This window comes from Heloderma suspectum, chromosome 7 (assembly GCF_057233095.1).
Source record: "Heloderma suspectum isolate Gila_16-S chromosome 7, 16-S_ref, whole genome shotgun sequence".
NCBI classification, from domain to species: domain Eukaryota; kingdom Metazoa; phylum Chordata; class Lepidosauria; order Squamata; family Helodermatidae; genus Heloderma; species Heloderma suspectum.
The window spans coordinates 27,097,741-27,119,106 of NC_139464.1; the positions used below are offsets into that span (position 1 = coordinate 27,097,741).

Consider the following 21,366-nt stretch of genomic DNA (forward strand, 5'->3'; position numbering starts at 1 on the left):
AAGGCTGAAATTGATTTAAGACACCATGCTCTAGTTGCTAGGTCTTTTAAAGTATCAAATGTTGCTAGCCCTGGGTGCACGTTTGCAAGGCTGGGGGGAGGGGGGAAACTGTGCTCAGCTCATACCTTCCCAGTGTGATCTCCACACTCACCAACTTGTTTTTGTGCTTTTCACATGCTACAGTACTTCGCATAAATGGTTAATTCCAAATCCCACAAGCTTCCCTGGCTATCCCATGGAATGGAATGGGAAAGGACTGCAGCTCAGTAGGTAGAGAAGGTCCCAGGTTCAATCCCTGGCATCTCCGAGGAGGGCTGGGAAAGACCCCCATCTAAAACCTTGAAGAGCTGCTACCAGTCAGCGTAGACAATACTGAGCTAGATGGGCCAATGGTTTGACTCAGTGACCTGGTTTGCACGTAATGACAGTCCACGGCTTAAACAAGCCATGGGCTGTCAGAGACGAGTGGGGGAGAGAGAGAGAATGATGCCTACCACACGCACACCACTTCCACTTTTACTCAACAACCTACAATCAGCCTGTTCCTAGGTTGTTGAACATGATGTGTGGATCTTAGGGGCTAAACAACCCAGCAATTAACCCATGGTTTGTTGTAGGGTTAACTCAGGGTTCACATGTCATGCTCAACAACCTATGAATGGGACGATTGTAGGTTGTTCAGTAAAAGTGGAAGGGGCTGGTGAGCTGCAGGCAGCTCTCCTGCTCTCTCCTACTCATGCAGGACAGCCCCACGAGTTGTTTAACCGGCCCAGTTTAAGGCAGCTTCCTATGTGCCTAAATGCCAGGAAAGTATCCCATGGTTGTGACCTGGCATACTGAACAACATGGAGCAGGAAGTGACACACTCAGCTAGTGCTGGCTGTACCTCTAGTAGTTCAGCTCTATTCAGCTGGGACTGGCTCACATGCAAACACATCATCTCCTACTCCAGATGATGCACTAAATGAAGTTTTGAAGCTCAGTGCAGGATATGCTAAAAAGCAAGTGATACAAGGTGGGTGCTTTTGGGAGTGGGGAAAAGTTTCACTGCTTTTCTTGGCTTGGATGCAGAGTCAGGACAGTTTTTTAGGCTTTCAGCCTAATATATTTCACAGCAGTCCGTAACACAAAGGAAGAGAAAGCAATAGCCACCACTAACACACATTAAAGATGTTTCTCTTTTAGAGAGCAGGGAGGATTGTCTTGGAAAGCTATTAAACATTACAACTAAAAGCCAATGGGCTCCTAACAGAACAGCAATAAAAGATACATTTGGGGTTCCTAGAGTACTATTATCATAGAACTTTTAAACCCCTGAGTGCTTTATAATCCTCTCATTCATAACAACCCAATGTGGTAGGTCATTCACGTATTTCTGGTGGAAATGATGCTAACACAATGTACATTGCCCACATGTGTATAGCTTATTTTGGATTTGGGCAAAAATGAGCCAAAACATGAATTTGGGCTAAATGCTGAAGTTTATTTCTAACCCCAGCTCCAGCAATTCTGGAGTAACTCCAAAACCTGCTCCACTTCCAAGCCAGTCTGTGTCATCCTTACATGCAAGAACCTGATGTAGTCCCATGATATCTGCATTCTCACTATATTTATGCCATTTCATCTGCCAAAACTTCTACAATGCATCCCTGTGAGATGTTAAGCCTTGATGCAGTGTGCCTGTGAGGGAGCCATTCAGGTGTGCAAACATCTGGGGCCGTTACTTAAAAGGAGGGCAACAGGTAATAACTGACAAACTGATCAGTTTGTCTAGAACCCACCAAAATTTTAAATGGCCAATCCAATTTCCCACAGATCTGCTGCTTCAGACTGGGAAGCAAGAGCATTTCTCCACGTTGCTCAGGGCTATTTGTTTAAATTCAAACTGGCAAACACTGCTTTCACTAAATCTTACTGTGCCTCAAATCATACTAGGAAAGGCATAGAGAGATCTGCTACTGAGTTGGAGTTTGCAGTTCTTTGTTCCCATTTTAAGCCAAAGAGAATCCAGCAGAGCCCTAAAGTACTAGACATAAAAGTGTGCAAAAGGACAAGCAAGCGGGGCGTTTCAGTTAATCTCACTGACAGCCTTGGGCTCAGGAATTTACTCCCTCACTCGTTGCAACCTTTGCTGCTTCTCAGGCCTCACAAGAGCCCTCCCATTTGGCGGATAACTCCTTATGGATGGGAGGACTGAGAGAAAAAAGTATCAGGTCTCTTAAGCAGTGTGATGTGGGGCGGAAAATCTTCCAGGACTTTATTTTTCTGCAGAACTTTTTTTTTTTTTTCCATTTCAGAAGTTCATTAATAACAGTGAATAGAAGCCAACTGCAAATACAATATTAGGCAAGCCTAGCAGTTTCAAAGTTGCAATTAATATTTTCAAGTGATTATCCCTAACAAGTATGTGAGGGAATGCATGTGTGTCACTGAAATACATATACCTCTCAGTGAGAAATAGAACTAATAGGTAGCGACAGCAAAACTAAAGGTGCCCCAATAACCTTAATAGAAAAGAGTCTGTATGATAGCGCTCTCCAAGTACCTGAAAGGTTGTCACAGAGCGAAAGGCCAGCATCTCTTCTCGATCATCCCAGAGTGCAGGACATGGAAGAATGGGCTCAAGGTACAGGAAGCCAGATTCCAGCTGAACATCAGGAAAAACTTCCTGACTGTTAGAGCAATACGACAATGGAACCAATGACCTAGGGAGGTAGTGGGCTCTCCCACACTGGAGGCATTCAAGATGGCTGGACAGCCATCTGTCAGGGATGCTCTGACTTGGATTCCTGCATTGAGCAGGGGTAGGACTCAATGGTCTTATAGGCCCCTTCCAACCCTACTATTCTATAATTCTATGAGTTAAACTCTGCTGAAATAGATGAGTGATTATCAGCATTATCACTCCCAGTTCTTTAAGAAACCTAAGTTTAGTGTGCCAACAGTTTTCAGTGCCTTTCTCCCCCCCCCCCTAAATTTAAACAATGTAAGGGAAGTACAGGCTATCGTCTTTACATTTTTACAAGTATTCCAATAAAATTTTCTACATAATATTGAAATCACATTATGTGTGCTTTAATACCCTCCTCAAAAATTTCAGGTTAAATACTTATGGTGTACTGGGACAAAAAATTAATATGGGGTACTTTTTTGAGGTTTGTTTACTAAATATGAGTAAAATAAACATGTTAAATCCAATCACTCTCTAGGGCAGGGGTGGGCAACTTATGGCCCTCCAGCTGGCTTTGCCTACAGCTCCCATGATCCTTCACCAAAATACCTGGAAGGCCACAACTCCCAGCAGTCCTAGCATACCCAGTGGTGAAGGATCATGGGAGTTGTAGGCCAAAACATCTAGAAGGCCACAAGTTGCCCACCCCTGCTCTAGGGCCTCAGAAACATTTTCTGATGAAACTGAACATTTTCCAATTCAAAATTTTCTGGAAAACCAACATCATGAAGTTTCTAGGTAACTTTTAATGCAGCCCAATCCCAATGCATGAAGTCAGTCATCACTTTTAGTGCAATCCAGTTCTTTTGACAGAAGTCAGCCTTGCTACCTCCAATGGTATTTACTCCCTAGTAAGTCTGTTTAGGATTTTACCCTTTGATTAATTAAGCACTGAAGCTTGTCAAAAGAATTCAGTACCCTCAGAGTACCCTCAGCATGCCCAACGTCCTTCCTGCATTTTTCGTTCAGTCCAGTAGGGTTTTACACACAATCCTTTTCACTTTGTTGCTGTTGTTCAGTCGTGTCCGACTCTTCGTGACCCCATGGACCATAGCACGCCAGGCCTTCCTGTCCTGCGCTCTCTCCCTTTTCACTTACCAGCCAGTATAAAACTACCTTTTAATGACCTGGTTTGGACGATCACACATGCTTGTTCCCTCCCACTCACCTGCTTCCAGCTTCCAGAACGATCCAGGAACCCCAATCCTGGGTTGTTGTTTTAATGTATGAACCCAGCACTCTGGGTTGTTGAACCCTAAACAACTGAGTTTTAACCCCAAAACAAACCATGGGTTAAAACACTGGGTTGTTTAATGCTAAGCAACCCAGAGTGCTGGGTTCGCATGTCACACCAGCAATACAAAAACAGAGCATTGCTAGGTTGTTTTGGAAAACGGAAGTGGGTGGGAACCAGCACGCTTGCACGTGCTCACAAACAACCCATGGTTTGTTTACCCTGGGTTGCTTCATGGTCTGAACCAGGTCAAGCTACATCCTCTCAATGCAGTACTTGAAAAACTATGTTAAGCAGTTTTAAAAAACACAATCTCATTAAAGGGATTTTGCACCCGTAGGCTTCTCAATCCAGAAAAAGATGTTAACGGAAATGGCTTTCTTTCCACCCCACCAATACATCGAAAAGGTTAGCATACTGGTAGGCAGAGGACTTTACAGACCAGGAAAGATGTGGCACTCAATTGGAATTTGATGTCTTAAGCCTCCCATACATAAATAGTTATTTAACAAAAAGGGTGGAAACACTTAGCACTCAACTGCTACTCTGGAGCTGGAAAGCCCCTTCACAGACTGTATGTCTGGCTCCAAACCTTCTGATGTTCCGCAAGAAGGTTAAGATATTTTCATTTTAGAATGCTGCTGGTTGCTAGCCATGCTTTGTGTTTCATTCTGCAATTCGCTGTTCCTTGGTTGCTGTGTATCAAAGTTCATTTGGATTACTCTGACTTGTTCTTTTTGTTGTTTTAATTTTATTCTAGACATCTTTAAACCATTTGGTGAAAAGCAGCATATAATAAATTTGGGAAGTTAGTTATCAGGAACATATATAACATGACCAAACATGACGTCATGTGTCTATAATCACAAAGATGACTGAGAAATACAACCCAGGATAGTTTCCAGAGAAGCAGTCATGTTAACCTATTACAGAAAAAACAGTCTTGCGGCACCTTAAAGTCCCAGTATTGGAAAAAGGTGGGATATAATAGTAGTAGTAGTAGTAGTAGACGACTAACATTTATTCTGGTTTAAGCTTCCATGGACTATAGGAGCAGGTTTGATTCTTGGTGGCTGAGTACACCTAAAAGAAGAGGGCAGGTTTAGCATCCAACCCCAAAAGGTATATTCCCAAGTACATTCACTCCTAAAGGAAAAAGTAGGATTCTTCTCTTAGCCTTCAGGACATGTACAGTGAGGTCAAAACCTGCCTCCCACCCATGACACTGGACATCCTTAGCCCTCACTTGGTGGGGATCCCATAGCGCAGGGTAGGCAACCTGGTACCCCCCAGATGGTTCGGACTACAACTCCCACAATTGCCGATCACTGACCACGCTGGCTGGAATTGTCCAAAACACCTGGAAGGCTCTGGGTTGCTTATCACTGCCATGGAGTGTGTCTGCATGTACACACAAACGTAACTTAGGCAGAGTCTTTGCATATACTAGTCCTACCCTGACACACACAGAATATCCATATTATGATGGGCATTTGCTAGTAAAAGTGAGACCTGCAACAAAATGTAAGAAGCAGATCTACATGTAAAACATGTGCACCAACTCCAGGAGGACCTTGGCCTGATCCAGCAAGACACTTATGGTCCTACATATGCACTCTTGGTAAGGAATCTCCAGGGTGTTAAGAGATTCTACTCTTGGGTAAATTTAAACACACATAGCTGGATCACTGGGGTTCTAGTAAACATTTGTTGTTGTTGTTGTTCAGTCGTGTCCGACTCTTCGTGACCCCATGGACCATAGCACGCCAGGCCTTCCTGTCCTGCACTCTCTCCCGGAGCGTGCTCAAGTTCATATTCATTGCATCCGTGATGCTATCTAGCCATCTCATCCTCTGCCGTCCCCTTCTCCTTTGGCCTTCAGTCTTTCCCAGCATCAGGGTCTTTTCCAGGGAGTTTTCTCTTCGCATTAGGTGGCCAAAATATTGGAGCTTCAGCTTCATTATCTGTCCTTCCAATGAGCACTCGGGGTTGATTTCCTTTAGGATGGACTGATTTGACCTCCTTGCAGTCCAGGGGACTCGTAAGAGTCTTCTCCAGCACCACAGTTCGAAAGCATCAATTCTTCGGCGCTCAGCCTTCCTTATAGTCCAGCTCTCACAGCCATACATTACTGCTGGGAAAACCATAGCTTTGATTAGACGGACCTTTGTCGGCAAGGTGATGTCTCTGCTTCTTACTATGCTGTCTAGGTTGGCCATAGCTTTCCTCCCAAGGAGCAAGCGTCTTTTAATTTCATGGCTACAGTCACCGTCTGCGGTGATCTTGGAGCCCAAGAAAGTAAAATCTGTCACTGCTTCCATTTCTTCCCCTTCTATATGTCAGGAAGTGATGGGGCCAGATGCCATGATCTTACTTTTTTTAATGTTGAGTTTCAAACCAGCTTTTGCACTCTCCTCTTTCACCCTCAACAAGAGGCTCTTGAGATCCTCTTCGCTTTCTGCCATTAGGGTGGTATCGTCTGCATATCGGAGGTTGTTGATAATTCTCCCAGCAATCTTAATTCCGACCTCTGATTCATCCAACCCAGCATTTCTCATGATGTACTCTGCATATAAGTTAAATAAGCAGGGTGACAATATGCAGCCTTGTCGTACTCCTTTCCCAATTTTGAACCAATCGGTTGTTCCATGTCTGGTTCTTACTGTTGCTTCTTGACCCTCTCTTTCAGAATTTGCCATAGTTTGTTGTGATCCACACAATCAAAGGCTTTAGCGTAGTCAATGAAGCAGAAATAGATGTTTTTCTGGAATTCTCTTGCTTTCTCCATGATGCAGCGAATGTTGGCGATTTGATCTCTAGTTCCTCTGCCTCTTCTAAACCCAGCTTGTACTTCTGGTAGTTCTCGGTTCGCATACTGCTGAAGCCTAGCTTGTAGGATTTTGAGCATCACCTTGCTGGCATGTGAAATAAGCGCAATTGTGCGGTAGTTTGAACACTCTTTGGCGTTGCCCTTTTTTGGAATTGGAATGTAAACTGACCTTTTCCAGTCTTGTGGCCACTGTTGAGTGTTCCAGATTTGTTGGCATATTGAATGCAGCACTTTAACAGCATCATCTTTTAGGATTTTAAATAGCTCGGCTGGAATACTGTCATCTCCGCTAGCTTTGTTATTAGTAATGCTTCCTAAGGCCCACTTGACTTCACTCTCTAGGATGTCCGGCTCAAGTTCAGTGACCGCACTATCATGGCTATCAGGGACATTCAGATCTTTCCTGTATAGTTCTTCTGTGTATTCTTGCCACCTCTTCTTAATCTCATCTGCTTCTGTGAGGTCCCTGCCTTCTTTGTCCTTTATCATGCCCATCTTTGCTCAAAACGTTCCCTTGAGATCTCCAATTTTCTTGAAGAGATCTCTAGTCTTTCCCATTCTGTTGTTTTCCTCGATTTCTTTGCATTGTTCATTTAAGAAGGCCTTCTTGTCTCTCCTTGCTATTCTCTGGAACTCTGCATTCAGTTGGGTATATCTTCCCCTTTCTCCCTTGCTTTTCGCTTCCCTTCTTTCGTGAGCTACTTGTAAAGCCTCCTCAGACAGCCACTTGGCTTTCTTGCATTTCTTTTTCTTTGGGATGGATTTCGTTGCTGCCTCCTGAACAATGTTACGGACCTCCGTCCATAGTTCCTCAGGCACTCTGTCTATCAGGTCTAATCCCTGAAATCTATTCCTCACCTCCACTGTATATTCATCAGGGATATGATTGAGGTCATACCTGAACGGTTTAGTGGTTTTCCCGACGTTCTTCAATTTAAGCCGAAATTTTGCAAGAAGCAGCTCATGATCTAAGCCACAGTCAGCTCCAGGTCTTGTTTTTACTGACTGTATGGAGCTTCTCCATCTTTGGCTGCAAAGGACATAGTCAATCTGATTTCGATATTGACCATCTGGTGACGTCCATGTGTAGAGTCGCCTCTTGTGCTGTTGGAAAAGAGTGTTTGCTATGATCAGCATGTTCTCTTGGCAAAACTCTATTAGCTTTTGTCCTGCTTCATTTTGTACACCAAGGCCATGCCTGCCTGTTATCCCGGTGATTTCTTGACTTCCTACTTTAGCATTCCAATCCCCTATGATGAAGAGGACATCTTGTTTTGGTGTTAGTTCTAGAAGGTGTTGTAGGTCTTCATAGAACCGATCGACCTCAGCTTCTTCGGCCTCAGTGGTTGGGGCATAGACTTGAATTACTGTGGTGTTGAATGGTTTGCCTTGGATTCGTACTGAGATCATTCTATCATTTTTAAGATTGTACCCCAGTACTGCTTTTCCCACCCTTTTGTTGACTATGAGTGCTACTCCATTTCTTCTAAGGGATTCTTGCCCACAATAGTAGATATGATGGTCACCTGAATTAAATTCGCCCATGCCTGTCCATTTTAGTTTGCTGATTCCCAAGATGTCGATGTTCAATCTTGCCATCTCATGTTTGACCACCTCCAGCTTACCTTGATTCATTGATCTGACATTCCAGGTTCCTAAACAATATTGTTCTTTACAGCATCGGATTTTCTTTTCACCACCAGACACATCCACAGCTGAGTGTCCTTTCGTCTTTGGCCCAGCCGCTTCACTCTTTCTGGCGCTACTTGGAAATCTCCTCTGCTCTTCCCCAGTAGCATATTGGACACCTTCCGACCTGAGGGGCTCATCTACCGGCGTCATATCTTTTAGCCTTGTGATACGTTCCATGGGGTTTTCTTGGCAAGAATACTGGAGTGGGTTGCCATTTCGTTCTCCAGTGGACCACATTTTGTCAGAACTCTCTGCCATGACCTGTCTGTCTTGGGTGGCCATACCCACAATAATTAGCCACTCAAGACAGAAGTCCACCTATCCCAGCTTTAAAGGAGTATCCCAATGCAAAATGGGTCTTCCCAGAACAAAAAAACTCTGCCATAAATCCCTTACCAGTTTCTGCTGCAAAGATCATGAAATTACCAAGCTTCATTATAACCTGTACTCTGCCATGAAAACTCCCTGGGTGGTCATGAGTACGTTTCAACCTCAGATCTCAAACAACAACAGTGTGTTGCTTCAAAAGGCTGCCGCTGTGAGAATTAATGCAGTATGCACAGAAAGATACGTTGCACCTTAAAGGTGCTATGGAAAGTATTGATCACCACCACCACCACCACATTTACACAGTTTAAGTAACTGACTTCCCATATTTGTTCACGGAAGTTAAATAGATATAGAACATTTGTGATTTCACTGCACTATATTATTGTTTATTTAATACCACCACCATAAACAGCAGTAGAAAGCAATAAAGAAGCCAGGCATACCAGGTCCCAGACTTCAGGAGCTTATAATCTAAGTCAGGAACGGGCAACCGCAGGAGGTGCAGGCGGTCCAACCCCACCCCCCGCTATACTCCGCAAGGCACCAGCAAAAGAAAGGAACAAAATTGAGCAAATGTAGTTATACGTTCTTGGAGATGAGGACTGAAGTATATTGAGCCAATTCTGTGCATATTTCCTCAGGGTTAAGCGTTTAATCAGGCTTACTCCAAAGTAAGAGTGCATATGATTGCAGCCCTAGATACCTCATTTGTTGTTGTTCAGTCATTCAGTCATGTCCGACTCTTTGTGACCCCATGGACCACAGCACGCCAGGCCTTCCTGTCCTGCGCTCTTTCCCAGAGTGTGCTCAAGTCCATATTCACTGCACCGGTGATGCTATCTAGCCATCTCAGCCTCTGCCGTCCCCTTCTCCTGTTGCCTTCAATCTTTCCCAGCATCAGGGTCTTTTCCAGTGACTTTTCTCTTCACATTAGGTGGCCAAAATATTTGAGCTTCAGTTTCAGAGATACCTCATTTACAGGGTGCCAATGCCCAAATAAGAGTAAAGGCCTTTTCCAGAGAACACTCAAAACCACTTTCGAGCTTCTGTTGCGTTAATGATACACACACGTGCAGTGTGTAAGTGGGTGAATGCTATTAGTGATGGACAGAAACTGAAAGAGTGCCACTTTTTTCTTTAGTCTTCTATACAATCTAGTCAATCAGCGAATTAACATTACAGAGGTGGACAATGAAAAAGTGCTTTTAATGTCATGTTAAAAGGGCCCTTGACCTTCTTTGCCTTTTAACATGCACTTGAGGGGGAAAATGCATATCCAAAATGACTGAAGTGGAAAAGAATTTCCAAGCGAGGAAGTAATAAAAAAAAGCATATTTGCAAACGAGAGGAAGACCACACCAGTGCACGCAAGCCAGGCCCCTAACAAAGACCACCCACTCGCATCCACCTCAGCAAGACAACCTACTTTTCAAAATGATCAGGTAGACACTGAGCTCTATGGTCTTCAAAGGCACAGGCAGCATTCAACGAAAAGATCCCCATGCACGAGGAATTCTGTTTGTTCAAGAACACTGTACACAATTTTAAGGAGAGGCAAAACCAGACACGCTTGCCCCCCCGGCCCGCCCTCAGTCATTGCCACGAGGTTTCAGCGTGAATGCCCAGACTTGCAACTGAACGAGAGGGAGGCACTAACGTTAATATTATTATTGTTCCAGGCATGATCTGATGATTAAAGAGCCTGCAATGGGGGGCGGGGGATCCTGAATTGCCAGTCAGCACATCCTTCATGGATTAGCAACGTAAATCCCCCCCCCTCTCTCTCTCACACACACACACACACACACACGAGAGAGAGAAGTCAAACCCCTCTTAGAAAATGCAAAGTTTAGACGTCGCGTTTCGCTTTCAGCTTGCTCAACGCTTAACTCAGGGCAGTGCGGTACTGTATGCCTTGGAGGCTGCTGGTGGTGGGGGTCATACTATTCCTTCCCCCCGCCCGACTGCCTAAGCTCCTGTGTGCTACTGGTGGTAATTTCGGCGGAGATCGGGGTCACAGTTACTGGCACGAATTTTCCGGCGCCCATCTATGTACACACAGCCTGCCCACCACTTTTCCCCCGACCTGCACTCAGCCGACACACAAAAGGAAAAGTGACACCGGACGCATGGTGCAAGCGACTCACTTCTTGCAACTCATTTTGAACTCGCCTGGGAAACACCAGACAGTTTCTTGCGAGGGCGCCGTGAATCTGCAAGTTATACACACGTAAACAAAAGCAAAGGAAGGGAGCCTCAAGTACCTAGCCCCAAACTGCAGGGAAAGTTTACTCCGCGGCGTCTGCTCGCAGAACAAAAGGGAAGAAAAGGGGGTTCCTCTCCACCCCCTCATCACGATCAGAGGCACTTCCTGAAAAACACTCCCCCGCGCTCCTGACCGCATGGCACACTGTACTAGCGCGGGTGAGCGCGCGATCTGTTCCTACGATATTCGGAACTGGTTCCTCCTCATGGCTTTGCCCTGACGTAATTCAAACATGGCAACAGTTCCGACTTCAAAGCGAGGTCGACAAGACCTCCCATAAACACGCGCACGAGTAGCGCAAAACGCGCTTTTAAAACGGGGCCGAAGTGTCCCAACGTGCAAAAGAAAATCAATTCTTTTGTGCCTCCCCGCCCTTTCCCAATTAATGGCCGAGCGCCAGAGCAGCCCCCCCCCGGGGGGGGCATCCAGCAGGGGCTGGGTGGGTGCGTGGGTGTTCCAACGATCCGCTCCGCTCTGCCGATCGAGGGCGCTTCCTGCCTTTGAAACACCTCAGCACGCCCCCGGAGCTCCCATGCACGCAGAGTGGTACCTTGCTCCGCGGGCGCACATCTAAAGTTTCAACCTCCAAGGGGAAAGAGAGTCCTCATGCAGCAGCCGAGACTGGACTCAAGGAGCACAAAGCTAAGGCGAATCCCCCCACCCCCCCGCGGCATTCCTCTCATTGGGTTTTATAGGCAACAGGAACAGCATGCGCGTCGAGAGGAAAGAAAACAATCGTGTCCCCCCCACCCCCCGAAAGCCAGGCGCAGTTGCAAAGCTGAACAGACACATGCGCTATATACGCCCTTTGTTTTCGCTTCAGCCCCTGCCTACGTGCGGCAAACAAGGATATGTCGGGCTGTTTTCTTGCGTTGAGAGGAATTCAGTTCATAACATTTTTTAAAACTGCATTTATTAGACGCGTGGAAAAAGGAGGAAGATTCCAGCCCACCTCAGAGGAAAACAGAATTCAGATTGCGCGGAGGGAGGGACAATACGTAGTGAGGCGGCTGCGAAAAAGAAGTTGAGATCAAAGTTGCATAGGCAAAGAATGCCCGCAGGAGTTCGCTTCTCCAGGTTTTAATTTTTTGCTTTCGAAGTGGCAAGACTCTTCCTCCCTCACACCGCCATCGCCATCACCACCAACCCAGTTCCGACGAGCAACGAGAAAGTCTACTCAACAGCAAAGTTCTTTGCAAATCGCGCTTCAAAAAAAAAAAAAAAGAGAGATCCGATGCTAAAGGGAACGCTGCGACCTGCGTGGTAGGGAGCACGTGTCATATCGGATTGCATGCACACAAAAAGATGCCCCCCCCCTTCCAGGTTACGCAGTTCTGGGCTGAAACCGAAGTCACCTCTAAAAGACAAGTAACCACCCTCAAGGGTAACCCAGTGTGCCGCCTGCCCATCCCGCTGTCTTCTACTCCTCCAAAGAAACCGAGACCGACACCGCCATGGCTGTAACCCGCATTCATGCCTAACGCCACAACTTTCCCCTCGTCGATCCAATCTACAGGTGTATTATTTGCAGAGAGACGTGAAGCCCGGGGAACGTTCGAAAATGGAACGTTCGCGTCGCCAGCGTTCCTGAGGCTCAAATCCTGGTTTAGCCAACAGCCTCGAAGGATTTGTTACAACAAACCTTATCCCTCACCCTCCTCCCACCGCGGCTTTCCATTGTCACCAATCCCGCGTCCATAGTTGTAACGGACAACACCAATCCGGCCGTCTCCGCCTGCCCACCACCAATACAGCATAGAAAAACCAACTGTAGCTGCTGCAATGCCACATTTACTTACTCCAGAGTAAACCCATCAACTTCCTGGGGACTATTCTGAAGTGAAGGATAACCAGGACTGAGGGTTGTTTTTTTTTTTTTTTTTTTAATATATTTCGCTTCCTTTCTCCTTAGAGGCTATGCCTAGAAACATTTATTTTTTAAAGAGACAACTTTTCAAACTAGAAGCTTCCCTCTCTCTGGATGAAAAGGAAGGGCCCGATCCGCCCAACCACGATCGAAATCACAAAATGAAAACATTCCCAGTGCATTCACATATTTACTCAGGTCCCACGGTATTCAATAGGGCTTACTCCCAAGTAAGTGTCTACGGGACAACCTAATGAGTGCTTTCCAAGTTTCCTTTATGAGCCGGCCGAGCAATCAGGTTTCAAATGAAAATGAAGTCATCCTGCAAATGCTTTTCTCCGCGAAAAGGTCGTTGTCACTCGCCACATGCTCGACCTCTAACAATGCAACCAGCAGTTTCGTTACAGCAATCCCCCCTTTATTTTCTACAGTGACCCCCGCCCCGGCAAACCCCACTGCATTAGAGCATAGAGCCTGCCACCAACCCTTCCATCTACAAACAAGTATTTTCCTTACGTATAGAGGCGTTCCTCTCAAAGGACTAGTTTGCGTTTAAAATTACCCCGTATCTAAAACCCAGCACAAAACTTATCAGAACTCATGCTTCCGATTTACGGTGGCTGTTCTCTTTTAAAAATAAATAATGTGCCCAAGTTGAAACAACGAACATTAGAATCACTTACCTCCACCAGATCAATAGCGTGGTGTGGCGTGTTGCGCCGCTCTTCCTTCCTTCCTTCCCCCGCCCTCCCCTCTACGCAACCCTCGTTGTCTAGCTCCTGCGTCTGGAGAGATGCAAGGTCTGGAATCATTGGCTTAACTTCCAGCTGCTGTGCGCATGCGCCGTTCCCACGGCTCAGTTCCTTCAATCGAGCTCTTTTGCATGCGCGTACCATTGTCCTTTTAAGGGAGAAAAGGGCCGAGCGAAAAGCCTGGAAGCGAAAAGCGCGGGGGCGGTCCGGGCTATTGTGACGTCAGAGGTGACGTCACAGGCACACAAATGTAAGAATGGGAGAAAGAGGAGGCTCAGAACGGTGGGAGACGCCGCCGCCGCGCAAAGTCAAGCTCCGCGAACGGGGAATTCACCGCGTCTGCAGCTGCTTCTGTGACAGGTCCTGCTGCCCTTGCTGAGGGTTCACCCGGGATTTCCTTCAGTGCAAGGAGCGAGGCTTCCTCAAAGGGAGTGGATGAATGAATTTGCTTCCCCTTTTCCAGCCGGATTTCGTCATGAAGACAGGTGACGACGCACCGTGGCTTGTTTCGAAAGGTGCGTGCCAGCAGCCCTCCATTGCTGGGAATGCCTACCGGAAACAAATCCTGCCACCATCGAGAGTAGATCTCCTACTGGCTGGATGTGAAAATCTGATTCGTATTTACCATGGAGCAGTTAATTAGCATCGCCCGTCTCTCTCCATTAGACTGAAGTGAGCCGCTTTGGGATACAATAACTCCCCAAAGCCGGATAAAAATATAGTAAGTATACAAATAAAATGTGATCTAATTTTATATAATTATTTGATTACATCTCACTCTTCCTTTTTAGAGCAGCTAAGGTGGAGTTCCTGTGAGTCTCTCATCTAGGCACTCAAGCCCACATCTCCGTAAGTTTCACCACTGCCATATGTTCTCAGTGGCCTGGTTCACACGTAACAACTGACTGTGGGTTAATTCATTAACTTATGTTTGGTTGGGTCTGCGAATGAGTGTTCTACCTCCCACCCGCTCCGGATCATAAAGCAACCCAGGAACGCCTGCCCCAGTATGTTTCGCAGTATGATGTGCGAAACGAAAACTCTGGGTTGTTGAGGGGGAAATAACCCAGAATTTTAACCCATGGCTCTTGGTTGGGTTCCTGGGGTGGCCCTGGGCTTTTTTCTAAACAGGATGCGAAGCGGAACCAGCGAGAGGACAGGAGACAGCTTGCTCGCTCCTGGGAGGCCTTGACAACCCATGGGTTGTCATTACATGCAACAACCCATGAGGTCTCTGTGCAGAGTACCAACTTAGCGTGCTTCCAGACAGAGGGGTCGTAGCACTAACAATTAGAAGTCATTGTGCAGCTCTTCTATCTTTTTCTTCCTAATGGATTTGCAGTGGTAAGAAAAAAGATGGAAGAAGTGGTGGGAAAGCACAGGAGGATTACAAGCGGAAGATGCATCCATAGGCTTAACCATCTCCCTGCCCCCCCATACAACCCCTGGAAACAATGTTACCTGATCACGTAGCACTGGTCTAGATCCCCTGTAGAATTCCATGCACGAGGCATGACAATGGTGTGATAAAAACCTCATCTCGAAATGCCCTTAGGCTCACTTACCTGGCAGTTAAGTGTCTCGTTCAACTTAATTGGGCTTACTTCTGAGTAGAGATGTATACTATTCCACTGCTAACCTCTTTTGAGCAAATGCAGACATCCAGTGGCTATGCAGTTAATATCTGGCGGTCTCTGTCAGTGGTCCCATCTTGGCCAAGTCTGACATGCTCTATGTCTTTCTGGATTTTAATATTGGGAAGAAACTATGCCTAGATGTGTTAAAGATCAAAAAGTTTGACTGCTCTTTCAGCCCTCCAGAAGCCACAGTCAGGGCTGCTTACTCGCTTTGAAACAGGTCAGTATTTTAAAGTGCCCTCTGCTTCACATGCAGTTTGCCCACATGCCATGGAGCACTCCTGTTGGCAAAACACACACACAAGCTGCTTTGGGCATAGCAGACTAGTGACGAGCACACTGATCTCATCATACAGTCTAATGTTCTACGTTTGGACAAAAGTTCTCTGTCATTACAAAATTTTGGAGTGATAACTAATCAAAACTTACAGTCATATGAGGTAGTCAGAGGGCTTTTTGATCTTTAATGCAGGGGTCAGAAACCTCAGGCCCAGGAGTCAATTCTGGCCCTCAGGCTCCCCAGATGGCCACGCCCTCTTCCCCTTGACCCATCCCCTTCCCTTCAACAGCTGATCCTTTGGCAATTTCCTGGCTTTTGTGCATTTTTTTCCCCATCCTAAAAGGTTGAAATGGATGATATTCTGGAGGTGACGGACTCGACCTTGGGGGAGGTGGGGGTGGCAACGGCCAACAGGAAGCTCTGGCATGGTCTGGTCCATGAAGTCATGAAGAGTCTGAAGCGACCGACCGAATAAACAGCAACAAAAGGTTGAAATCCTCTCCTAAGGCTTAGTTAGCGGCAGTGAGAGCTTTAGGTTACAACATGGTGGTATTTTTGTCTATCTTTGGCCCCACCCCCTTTGCCTTCTGCCTCATCCACCATTGAAATGCATCCCCACCCCACCCCACCCCACCCCACGAGCATCTCGCCGCACAGGCTGAAAGAGGAGCCCCATCCATGCTTTAAAGATAGAAGCATCTCCAAGAGGCTAGGAAGCTTTCAAGAAGGGCCAGTATTGTACCTGGAAATAGTGCTATGTGGTCAGGTAACATTGTTTCCAGGGTTTTGGGGGGGGGGGGGAGATGGCTAGGCCCATGGATGCAGCCACCTTTGTTTCTAGGGGCTGTGCCAGAAGTAGAAATATTGTGCGATTATGTAATATTCACAGAAACAATTCCAGCCCTTCTTGAAAGCATGTGCTACAGGCCATGTTCAGTAGCTCTCTCAGAAAGTCCTTTACCTTTATGTACAGTTTTTAAAATAAAAAAGAAAATGTTCTAGAAGTCCTTAGACTACCTTGTTTTACTATAAGTTGACTAAGAACTCTCCCCTAACCATGCAGAGCCAGCATATAAAATATAAATTAACTCAGCTTGTATGAAGAGAAATTGTAAAGTTCATTGGATCCAAGTCAGAGCTCGTTACACAATTGAGAATTATGAACATATTAGATTCAATAGACAAACTGACTAATTCCAAGTCTCAGTAGCATCACTACCAAGAACATTGCACTGTCTGGCTGTCAGGCATATTTTATCCTGATTTTTAATTCCACCAAAACAATGTAGAGATTATATCGTACCAGATAACAGACCACTGCTTATTTTCACATGGGCTTCTTATTAGCGTTTCGTTTAACAGGTAATGTTTTTGTTTATGATCCAGAATTGCAGTTCTGGTTTTGGATGACCAGGGAAATAGTGCTGTAAACCTGGATAGTATACCATATCCATAATTTGAGGGTGGGGGAACACATGAGCTTGCTCTACATAGGAAGGGATCTGGTCCTTAGACACATGGCAAGCTACTAACAATGCAACTACCCACATCACTTTCTTAATTCCCAAATGTGCCCACGGGCCCAAAAAGGTTGGGTACCCTTGACTGAGATGCTAGGTCTATGGAATTTAGTATATCATTTGGTACAGTCCTCTGTAAGCAAACAACTTTCAAAGGGCCTCGTAACTCCTTAAAGAGTATCAAATTTATCATGGCATAAGGTTTTGTTGACTAGAATCTACTTCATCAGATCCATAAAGTCTTATTCCCCTGTAGGTAGACATGTTGGGGGGTGGGTGCATGTGTCTGTGTGTGGGGACGCGCGCGCACACACACGAGAATCAAATGGTAATGAAATACAAAAAGTACTTGCTGCCTGTGACAATTCAATTAAAGCTTAATATATTCAAAACAAGCACAGGGTTGAATCGCAGCAGTAACCGGAGACAACACAATAAACCTTGCATTGCTAAGTTAATTAACACCCGTTAACAGGTTAGGAAACCATTGTCTCTGTTCATGCTGAAAGATATACACCTGGTTTGCATCTAACGAGAAACCACTGTGGGTGAATTTCCCTGCAGAGCTTCTCTTCATGGTGGTGGCCACCACTTTCAATATTTGAGCCATGGCAGGGGTGAACTGTCGCATGTTGTTGCATGCAAACGCTGCAAGGATGGATTGTTGGGGTGGTTGACAAGCCACCCACAACCCTAAAACAGCCCATGGGTTCTGGGTGGCTTGTCAACCACCCCAACAACCCACCCTCGCTGGGTTGGCATCCAACAAGCTATGGCGCCCCCTGCCATGGATCAAATATTCAAAACGGTGGGCACTGCCACAGTGAGAAGCCCCACAGGGAAATTTACTCTCAGTGGTTTCTCATTTCGAGAATAAAATTGTATGTATCTGACAAATGTTTATGCCTATGAACCTGCATGAAAGGCTTGCCTCATTTTTTTTTCATCCTGTCAGGGCTTAGTGGTTTTTTCAGACTGTTTACCAATAATACTGCACTGAATGTGAGATACTCAAAAACCCATGGATTTTTAGCACAGTAGAGTGGAACGCTCCCAGGTGTAGCTTCCATGCAATTTTACTGAATTTTGGACAAGCACTTCATCTTGTCCCTGCCGACACTTAGCATTACTTATGTAGATAAAGACTATTAGAGTTGGGAGTAATTGGGCCCAGCTTGAACGGACCAAGTCCTCATTTAAAGCAGAAAGATAAAGTTTATGCACTCATGAGAAGGAAAAAGGTGAATGAGATGAAGGCGGCGATGTACGCCGGTTAACAATATAACCGATGTGCCCATCTACTTAGACCAGCCTTCCCCAACCTGACCCCCTCCAGATGTTTTGGCCCCTTAACTCCCATCAACCTCAGCCAGCATAGCCAATGGTCAGGGATAGTGGGAGTTATAGTTCAAAACAACCAGGTTTGGGAAGGCTGACATAGGTTGATGTATTTTGATTTAATATAAGCTTTAATGGATAGCATCACTGAGGCAATGAATATGGACTTGAGCATGCTCCGGGAGAGAGCGCAGGACAGGAAGGCCTGGCGTGCTATGGTCCATGGGGTCACGAAGAGTTGGACATGACTGAACGACTGAACAACAACAAAGCTTTAATGCCATCAGGACTAGTGAAGCTACGTTAACCTTTGTTTCAAACTTTCTACCTTCAGGGAAACCTTTACACATCAGTTGGTCAACTGAGAAATGTCCAAGCATCTATCATGTAGGAGAGGGTCCCAGGCACCTTCTAGGACATCCTGCCCCGACCTGGTGCCCTCCAGATGTTTTGGACTACAACTCTCATAATCCCTGGTCATTGGCCATGCTGGCTGGGGCTGAAGGAAGTTGTAGTCTGGAAGGTCTCAGGTTGGGCTAGGCTGATCCAGAGGGTGCACACTTAATACAACTTGGAAACTCACTGTACGTCCGGGTTACAGGGGATAGATCAGTAAAGATGTTTAAGCAATTTCAGGGATTCTGATCCTCCATTACTGATCTTTTCATGAAGGAACCTTGCATAAGCTTCCAAGTAAGCTCATGGTTCCCCATAAGTTTGGAAACCACAGAGGCCTGGATAGAATTGTTGTTCTTTCTGTGTCAGACCCTAAGCACTGTTAATTGCTTTCACATATTACAAGAAATAAGCCTTTGCCACCAATGGATGACATCTTTTCTGTAACAGCGGAATTCGAACCTGGGCCTTCTGACCTCCTTAGCTTAGGGCCTCTTCACACATGATGCTTTTAAAGCATATGTGCTCCATCCAAAATGTAAGAAATGTTCATGTTACAAACAGGTGTGCGAAGGCCTATGTAACTCTACATGGGTACACCTGTCAGAGCATCGGGAGTGGCTGCAGATCTCTGCTGAGTGTACACTTTGTGTAAAATGGCCCTTTATTACCAGGCTGTTTATGTTTCTGGTATTCCTAGCACCTCTAACATTCAAAGCCCTAAATGGCTTGGTGTCAGGTTACCTGAAGGATTGTTGTTGTTGTTCAGTCGTTCAGTCGTGTCCGACTCTTCGTGACCCCATGGACCATAGCACGCCAGGCCTTCCTGTCCTGCGCTCTCTCCCGGACCGTGCTCAAGTTCATATTCATTGCATCAGTGATGCTATCTAGCCATCTCATCCTCTGCCGTCCCCTTCTCCTTTTGCCTTCAGTCTTTCCCAGCATCAGGGTCTTTTCCAGGGAGTTCTCTCTTCGCATTAGGTGGCCAAAATATTGGAGCTTCAGCTTCATTATCTGTCCTTCCAATGAGCACTCAGGGTTGATTTCCTTTAGGATGGACTGATTTGACCTCCTTGCAGTCCAGGGGACTCGTAAGAGTCTTCTCCAGCACCACAGTTCGAAAGCATCAATTCTTCGGCGCTCAGCCTTCCTTATAGTCCAGCTCTCACAGCCATACATTACTACTGGGAAAACCATAGCTTTGATTAGATGGACCTTTGTCAGCAAGGTGATGTCTCTGCTTCTTACTATGCTGTCTAGGTTGGCCATAGCTTTCCTCCCAAGGAGCAAGCGTCTTTTAATTTCATGGCTACAGTCACCGTCTGCGGTGATCTTGGAGCCCAAGAAAGTAAAATCTGTCACTGCTTCCATTTCTTCCCCTTCTATATGCCAGGAAGTGATGGGGCCAGATGCCATGATCTTCGTTTTTTTAATGTTGAGTTTCAAACCAGCTTTTGCACTCTCCTCTTTCACCCTCAACAAGAGGCTCTTGAGATCCTCTTCGCTTTCTGCCATTAGGGTGGTATCGTCTGCATATCGGAGGTTGTTGGTAATTCTCCCAGCAATTGAAAGCCCTAAATGGCTTGGTGTCAGGTTACCTGAAGGATTATCTCTTCCCATATACATCTGCCCAGGCTCTAAGATGATCTTCAATGGTTCTTCTCCAGGAGCCCCCACCAAAGGAAGTGAGGTGGGTGGCTACTAAAAAGAGGGCCTTTTCTGCTGTGGCACCCTGGTTGGGGAAGCAGCTTCCCAGAGTGGCTCACCTGGCACCTATATTGTGCTCTTTTTGGAGCCAGGTGAAGACCTTATTTTCCCAGGCATTTTAGTTTTTCAGTTTAACTCTGGTACTGTATTTAAAATTTTTGCACTACTGCCAGCTTCTACTTGGTGGTTTTTATTTTTTATACTGTAGTTTAAAGCTTTTATATTGTATTTTATAGTCTTGTATTTTATGGCTTTGATTGTTGTGACTTGCTCAGAGAGCTTTGGCTGTTGGGCAGTGTAGTAATATAAGAAATAAAATAAAATAAAAATAGGCATTGGAATAGTGGTTCTTAACTCTTAATCCTCTACTGGTCACCAAGTACATAACATCATCAAATGCCCTCTCCCTCATGCGGGGGGTGGGGGCTGTATGGCCCCAGGTAAGGATCACTGCACTAGTAAATATGCTATATTGCAGCCTTCCCAATCTGGTGCCCTCCAGATGTTTTGGACTACAGTTCCCAGCATTCCTAAGCTTTGGCCCTGCTGGCTGGCGCTGATGGGAGTTGAAATCTGAAACATCTTGAGGGTACCAGGTTGGGGAAGGCGGCCTTATGATTTAATGTGATAACTCGCTACCCCCCATTTCGTGCCATCTACAGTTCTGCGAAGTAATGTGTAAGCTTGTGAGCAAGCCAGTCAGCCCTGATCGAATATCGCTGTAGCCATTTTCTGTGGCCATCATTCCAATGACAGATATGCCAGTCATTCATTTGCCAGCTTTGA

General features: G+C 45.8%; 1 protein-coding gene across 1 annotated transcript in view; it reads right to left on the reverse strand.

Annotated features, from left to right (window-relative positions):
* Positions 1–13,694, reverse strand: part of SINHCAF (SIN3-HDAC complex associated factor) — a 33,796-nt gene extending 20,102 nt beyond the window's left edge. The window contains exon 1 of the mRNA XM_084809408.1: positions 13,634–13,694. The gene's annotated coding sequence lies outside the window, so the exon portion shown is untranslated. The remainder of the gene's footprint in view (positions 1–13,633) is intronic.
* Between the last annotated feature and the right edge of the window lie 7,672 nt (positions 13,695–21,366).